The sequence below is a fragment of the Odontomachus brunneus genome, unplaced genomic scaffold, assembly GCF_010583005.1.
Source record: "Odontomachus brunneus isolate Ranch 3 - 2012 unplaced genomic scaffold, Obru_v1 Obru_scaffold_225, whole genome shotgun sequence".
In the NCBI taxonomy this organism is placed as follows: domain Eukaryota; kingdom Metazoa; phylum Arthropoda; class Insecta; order Hymenoptera; family Formicidae; genus Odontomachus; species Odontomachus brunneus.
Window position 1 is genome coordinate 231,434 of NW_022639675.1, and position 8,480 is coordinate 239,913.

The following is an 8,480-nucleotide window of genomic DNA, read 5'->3' on the forward strand; positions in this document are numbered from 1 at the left end:
AGACACTCTTTTTTAAGCTTACTAGCTATAGAATTATGTTTGCCCATCATTGCACTGCATCCATCTGCAGCAAAACCAATCAAATTCGAAAGAAGTATTGAATTATCTTTAAAAGATTTGATTATTCCTTTAAATTAGTTTTCTGCTGTTGCACCTTCATTGGCATTCACAGAATCAAAAATTTTACTCAGTTCCCAAAATCTACTGACAATTTTGTTTGAACTAATATCATTAAATCTTACTACTATACAAGATGTTTTTACACTTGATATGTTAGTCGATTCATCCGTAAGAAGGCTAAATTTAGTATTTTTTAATATTTCTGCCAATTTTTCTTTATGATATTTACCTATAACATTTACTGCAATATTAGTAGCTTTGGTTCTTTTCATTGTGATATTTTGCACTATAGGGTGATCATGACAAATATTTTTTAATAATTAAACACCAAATGATCAGCTAATCGAAATGGTAAATGTTTTGCCAAGAAACCAACTAATTTTATTTCAGTAGACATTATGGTCTTATCTATGGATTGTTTTTTACTGGTAAAGCATGAAATAGATTTTTGTTTTACAGTCATTACTTTCATTTTTTCCTTATGTCTCATACTTTGTCCATGCCGCTTAATTACTAATAAATCTGAACTCATAGAATAAGAGCAATATATACATTTTGCTTTATATTCATTATTCTCATCAGATATTAACCAAGTACTAAATTCTGATTGAGAAAGCCATTTTTTGGTAAACTTTTGTTTTTGATGTTTCTTTTTAATTAGTTTATTTTCTTTTCCTGGTGCATTGAATTCTGAATTAGATGCATCAAAACTGTATAAATATAAATATAATAATTAGATATAAGAGAAAAAACATTGTTAAATAATGATTACATATCTAAATAACAAAAATTGATAGCTCAACCATCATCAAACGTTGGATAACGATTAACCAAACAATCTATGCTATTTAAATAGTAAATTATTATACAAATACAATATTATTATACCTTTCTTCCTGTGTGGCCATATTTTCTATTAAAAAATATTCATAAACAAAAGAATATTAAATAATCTATTAATATATAAGGAATATTCTGAATGTTTGCACTGAAAATATACAGTACATAACAAAGAACACAGATTTTAGCATAACAACTTCGACAGATTAACGCGATGTAACAAACGACATGCAACGTGCGACATTCCCATGAATATATATTACATTTTTCAGAAGAGTTGCATGCTTATTGAATATTGCATGTCGTGAATTGCGCGACTGCTGGAACTTTAGTTTCAGTCCATAATGCTGCTTCAAATCCTAAACAAACTGATCAGTTAGGGCCATTGCACGTAAAAAATTTTTAGTCGTAAACGTAATTCCGTAAGAAAATTGACCAATCACAGTTGATTATTCTCCTCGCCTCCTCGAACGCGAGGAAAATAATGGCCTTTACAATCGTTTACTATAAGAATAACCGACTGTAACTGGTCAACTTGCCCACAGCCCAAAGCAAGTTTGTGGACCAAGGCTAAGGTATAGCAAGTTTTAGCAGGAAGAAACTGTCCAATCAAAATTGGTTATTTTTCTATAATTCCACTGTAATTGGTCAATTTCTTACGGCCTAAAAATCCCCACACCTAAGGTGCGTTCGGGGAACGCGCTATTAGCATTGATTAGCGCTAACGACTTGACCAATTCGCATTGGTGAATTCGGATTTTAGCCAAACATAATATAGTAGTATAAATAGTCGTACAACATTAAATAGTAGTACAATATGGCGTACGACACACCCTTTAGGTCGTATGTAGTAAAAAATATGAAATTGTCGTACAGATACGACTATAGTCGTACGTCTGGCAACACTGCATTACAGGTTTGTTCGCGTCGCGTGCTCCAATGTACACTAAGGAGTACTTGGATCACGAGTAAGATGGCGGTTGGAGCAAATGAGGTCGAGAGATCCTTTAATAAGAGATAGGACACCGCCGTCAGATCCGCTATGTTTGGGATCAAAGCGGAAGTTGACACCTATAATGTTCAAATTACTCAGTAAGCATATATGTCTACAGGCCATGTTATATCTAAGAGGTCTTTTAAATGTGTATGTTTGAAAGATCTCTTAGAGAAAACTTTAAGATATTTTTTGGACAGGACTGTACTGGATAGTAAAATAAAAACGTATCAAAAAACGTTTTAAAAGAATTCTTCCATTTATTGTTAATCTTGTTTTAATAAACACATTGAAATATGTACATGAAAAACTGCAAGATCTCGTTATTTATCGACAAAATGTGAGAAGATGAACTGGATATTTTGATCCCACAATATTGCAATATCACCAAATGTGCAAAGGACGTGCTGCAAATGACCTTATGATATAGAATGTCCTCAAGATATCTCAAGAACATTCTTTAGAAATGTTCGTTGTTTGAGTAATAAACTGGACCCGTTATTGACATCTGCAAATCAGATTGTAAATACAGTACAGAGTTAATTTCTTTATGTAAGTGTATACTTTTATTAATTACATTATTAAATAAAAAAAAAATATATATATATATATATATATATATATATATATATATATATATATATATATATATATATATATGTAATAATGTTTTTGAATAGGCCAAACACAAACTTTATTAATTCAAGAAAAACAATCAGTTAAATGAAAATATATTATACAAATAGGAAAATAAAATAATAATAATGTAACTGTTATAAAATAATATTACACTTTCTCAAAATAAAAAATATCACATTAAAGGATTAATGTATGTATTAAAAGTAAGGAAATGTTCTATTGCACTGTAGTATGCATAGCCATACTTTTGCTTGCAAAGTTTTTCTTTAAAAGTTGTGACATTTTAACTTTGGAAGATGAAATCTTAACATGTAACATATAGAATCGCAATATTATTTTTTCTTTTAAATTGACATGTTGGTAGAGAATAAATAATTTCATGAAACCGATGTATAAAAAACTGTTTTAAAGTAATGTGTTTCGGTAAGTGCACATAATTATTTTAGCTGCTTCCGCAAATATTGTAGGTATACCATTATATTTCAATTTTTTTTTCCATCTACTCTTATTCTTTCCCATTGATTATCATCAAAATGAGCCTGTAATATAAACAAGATAAAAAAATAGAATATAAAAATAATTTGAACATTATACGTGTGTAATACATACACGTTTACGTATACGATAATACACAATATAACATACTTCACATAAACGAGAATCATTTCTTGGCTGCCAGTTGGGCTGTCCAACATTTTTTATCCACAACACTGTATTTTCGTTGTTTTTTGGAAATGAACACATCTTTACTCCTTTTACAGAGCTATTTGTACATTGCTGTGCTTCACAAATTGACATTTTAATACTGCAACAGAGAACATATCAACATAACCTACAGATATATTTTTTATTTTTACCAATATTTTTATGTATTTATCTATATCTATTACATATTTTGTTTTGAATGAGTAAGACAACCTATATGTAATACTTATTTTCTTTGTAACACACTTCACTAATTTTATGAATCGCAATTTTGTGGTTTTTCGACCATACATGATGTGCTTTCACTTCTTATCTGCTTCTATTGTCACTCAGCTGATTATTCTAACCGGAAGCGTATCCCAAACATGGCGCAGCCAATCAGAACATTGACATATGGTGTCCCACCTCTTATTACAGGATCTCTAGACCTCATTAGAGTGGATGGCGAAAAAATTAAAATATAATGCTATACCTACAATATTTGGGGAAGCAGCTAAAATAATTATGTGCACTTACCGAAACACATTACTTTAAAACAGTTTTTTATACATCGGTTTCATGAAATTATTTATTCTCTACCGATATGTCATAATTTAAAAGAAAAAATAATATTGCGATTCTATATGTTACGTGTTAAGATTTCATCTTCCAAAGTTAAAATGTCACAACTTTTAAAGAAAAACTTTGCAAGCAAAAGTGTGGCTATGCATATTACAGTGCAATAGAACATTTCCTTACTTTTAATACATACATTAATCCTTTAATGTAATATTTTTTATTTTGAGAAAGTGTAATATTATTTTATAACAGTTACATTATTATTATTATTATTTTATTTTCCTATTTATATAACACATTTTTATTTAACTGATTGTTTTTCTTGAATTAATAAAGTTTGTGTTTGGCCTATTCAAAAACATTATTACATGTTATTATTTTATATTGCAATATTGTGGGATCAAAATATCCAGTTCATCTTCTCACATTTTGTCGATAAATAACGAGATCTTGCAGTTTTTCATGTACATATTTCAATGTGTTTATTAAAACAAGATTAACAATAAATGGAAGAATTCTTTTAAAACGTTTTTTGATACGTTTTTATTTTACTATCCAGTACAGTCCTGTCCAAAAAATATCTTAAAGTTTTCTCTAAGAGATCTTTCAAACATACACATTTAAAAGACCTCTTAGATATAACATGGCCTGTAGACATATATGCTTACTGAGTAATTTGAACATTATAGGTGTCAACTTCCGCTTTGATCCCAAACATAGCGGATCTGACGGCGGTGTCCTATCTCTTATTAAAGGATCTCTAGACCTCATTTGCTCCAACCGCCATCTTACCCGTGATCCAAGTACTCCTTGGTGTACATTGGAGCACGCGACGCGAACAAACCTGTAATGGCACCCTCAAGGTGCAAACTCATGCAGCGGAATAGCGGAGCACGGAACGAGAGCGGAACGAATCACGAGCGTTCCGCGTTTTTCAGCAGTTTTTAGCGGAATCTGCGGAATAGTTTTATCGCAGACTACGTAATATATGTATAATTCTAGCATACAATAGACGTGGGCCCATGTAATCTCAAATTAAGAAGAACAAACAATCCAGCTGGCCATGTTTATTAATATTCAGCACAGGATAGACGTTGTTGGTGATTTTTCACCATATTGGGGATTTTTAAGGTTTTTTGCTGATTTGGTGAAAAAAATGCGTTCGAAAACATTACCCGAGTATTCCCATATACCATTTTATCTTTGTTCACTGAATATTAAACAAGGATAAAATGATACATAAGAGTACTTAGGTGATGTTTTCGAACGTAGTTAAAGCAATTTCGCAATTAAGATTCTTTAATATGATTGGTCTTGTCTCTACTTCCTCATTGAATATTCGTATTGGTATAAACCAATCATATTAAAGAATCTTACTATGGCACAGTTGCGTCTTTTGTTGAACGCAGTCAATGGCTTGGTTTACATCGTGCACTTGATACGCGTACTAAATAGTAACTTTCTATTAGATAATCTTAATATCGATGATATATATAATCAATGGCATATTAAGCTGGTATAATACTCATCAAGAAAACGTATTGTATTGATTGAATACGTCGCCATTGATATGCATTGTTAATATTAAGATTATCTAATAGAAAGTTACTATTTAGTACGCGTATCAAGTGCATGATGTAAACCAGGCCAATGTACAACATCCACGTGAACATGTGCATCATTTTACTAACGCGTTGGACAAGTATTATCAATGTGCTCGGTTTAAAGATTAGTCATCGACCCCCCGTTTTTAAAGCTATATAAATTTCCGGTTACATTAAGGATTAATATAAAAAAAGTGTTATATTTTGTTATATAAGTTCAAGAACCCTATATATCTAAATTAGGATAATATTATAGTGAACAAGTTTTCACTGTATTTATTCATACATGTAAGCAAATTTTCACTGTATTTATTCACTGTATTTATTTACATATTCTCTGTATTTATTCCTGTGCATATGTACGCGTTTATATTTACCTAGCTTTCTATTTTTCTTTTATTTTATATCCAGTAAGCAAATTGAGCGCAGACTGCGCGCAGATTGACAGCAAATTGCATCAAAAACCCACAGCAAAACCATAACCATCTGGGCCTACATTAGGCTACGGTTTTGGCGACAGATCTTGCTGTCAGGTAATTGGTGCCAAATTTGCAGCAAAACTGCGCAAAGCTTGCAGCGCAGCAAGGTCTGCGCGGTTTCTGCCGCCAATCTGCCGTCAAATCGCTACAAGCTCTGCGCGGTTTTTGCTGCAAATCTGCAGCAATTATCCGACAACAAGCTCTGCCACAACTGACGGCAATTTGGCAGCAAGATTTGATATAACAGATCCCGCATTGAATTTGTTATCTATTTGCCATCAAAAGTTGATAGCAAGCTGTGCTCTAAATCTGTTCACAGGTTTGACTATCTGGGTATTTATCTATTTCTATTTTCAATAGATTGCATCTAATATGGATAAAACTGAAGATAAATATGATAAATATGATATATATATATATATATATATATATATATATATATATATATATATATATATATATACACACGGTGGGCGATTTTACGGGACCCACCCAAATTTCTCCATAGGTAAGCCAGATATAGAAAAATAGTTAAGACAAAACTTGTTCAGGACAATGGGGGTCATCTTTCTCAATAAATGAATTTGACCTTGAGGTCAAATTTCAAGGTCATTTGGAGGTCATAGTGATTTTTTTAAAATGGGACTGCCTACTTTTGACACCGGATTCGAAGAGAGCGGGAAATTTTACGTCAGAAATGATATTTTTAAATTTTTTATTTTGACCTTCAGAAGGTCAAATCAAGGTTTTAAAAGCGCTCAGAAGCTGTTTGTTTAAATGCGATTATCTTACTTTTAGCATTACTCAGAAACAACGACGTGGACGTAGTAAGTTCTGTTTTCTTTGGGGTGCTTGATTATCGTGAGTCCCCTTGCCTCTCACGTTTGGGGTGCTTGTTTACCGTAAACAAAACTGTTTGCGACCGTCTCGCTTTTGCGTCGTTTGATTTCCGTCGTGTCTACGGCTGCCGTTCTGTTTGATTTGCATCTGTTTGGTAAGTTGCATTATTAACTTTAGTTAGTGGAACTGATTGTGTCCATCTGATTTTTTAAGGTAACAGTCGTATAGTATTCAGTGACGTCTGCGAGATAACGGATTCTTGACTGTAATTGTAAATTATAATTTGGCGGTTTTAATTATATTTTAATTTGATGTACTGAAGAGGCTCCAAAACCAGGACCGAAACGTCTATGAATTTTTGCGATTAACTTTGTTCATTTATGAATATATTATTACTCCGCCCTGTCACTGGCGTTAACTCTTATTTGCTCTTTTTAAGTTTGTACAATTTGAAGAAGTAAACCTTTTTTTTTTATTGTGTACATGTGTACAATTTTTGAGATATTGAGATTGAAAATAAAGTTTTAATGCATTATATTGCTCTAAGACTCTTTTAATTACCGATATTAGAGAAAGCCAACGAGTTTGAGCTGGCAATAATAGTTTATGTGGTTTTTCATCTACAAACAGTTGAAATTTTTTAAATTTAGATGTTCTTTTAAAACTATATTTTATGTACGAATGTATATCTCGTACAAAATCTTTAGGATCTCTAGGTAATTTCAAGCAGGCATATGGTGCACATAAAGCTAATGAGTGACAGGTACATTTTAATAGAAATATCAAGAATATCATTAGTTAACATAGTTTTTAAAGAATGATGCTCGCCCATCATTGTATTGGCTCCGTTAGCCTCAAAGTCTATCATATTTCTTTTTAAATGGTATTTCAAACTTCTAAACAAAATTTATAATAATGCTATATAATGCTATTGCAGAACTATCTGCAGCAAGTAGCAGAATTACAAATGTATCATATATTTTAAAATTTTCTGCGAATCTTGCAACTATTGCTAAATTTTTTATACAGCTATGATCAGTATTCTCATTTACTATTCATGAAAATTTATGGATTTTGAGTTTAGCAATGATTTCTTCAAAAGCTGTTCGATCTATTATATTTGTTATTATTGAAGTATATTTAGTTCTATTGCATTATATATTTTTTAATACTTCGAATTCGGAGCTAATACTTTGTGACGTGGCAGCCGTGGAGGCGCCCGTCTCAAGAACCCCGTGTCGAGTTAGCGAGAATGTTTGTCGCGTGCCGTGTCGCTAACGGTTTTTCGAGACCTTGCCGAATATCGCGTTCCGTCGGATTGTTTATTGTGACGATTTAGAACAAAGCGAAGAAGCGATTTTTGCGAGCGGAGCAGATGCGAAGGTCAGCGCGTCCCGAATTTTGTGCCCCTCGACGTCCCTTGCCGGCCATCAGGACGAGGAGCGGAGGACAACGAGAAGCCGAGGACATCGAGGAGGGAGGATGCAGCGGATGCCAATTAGCGAAGCCCTTGCTCAGGTGAATCGCACTCTCGTACTTTGGTGATTCAAAAATATTATCGCGAATTATCGGGCGCTCAGCAATAGAGAATATTCTATCGCTGAGAAGCTATCGTAGTTATAATACAGTATCGCGCTTAGACGGATCAGCTGTATTTACTTTTAGCGAAGCAGCCGTCGCGAGAAACCCGGCAGGAAAAAA

The 8,480-nt window shown here is 32.7% G+C and overlaps 1 protein-coding gene and 1 pseudogene across 10 annotated transcripts in view; one reads left to right on the forward strand and one right to left on the reverse strand.

Moving 5' to 3' along the window:
- LOC116852448 overlaps positions 1-1,516 on the reverse strand; it is a 2,604-nt pseudogene extending 1,088 nt beyond the window's left edge.
- Positions 1-8,480, forward strand: part of LOC116852446 (cyclic GMP-AMP synthase-like) — a 149,122-nt gene that overhangs the window by 24,948 nt on the left and 115,694 nt on the right. Inside the window, exon 1 of one of the 10 annotated variants that reach the window (XM_032832847.1) lies at positions 5,351-5,748. The exons of the other annotated variants lie outside the window; for them this stretch is intronic. The gene's annotated coding sequence lies outside the window, so the exon portion shown is untranslated. Of the gene's footprint in view, positions 1-5,350; positions 5,749-8,480 lie in introns of those variants that run through there. 10 annotated transcript variants of the gene reach the window in all.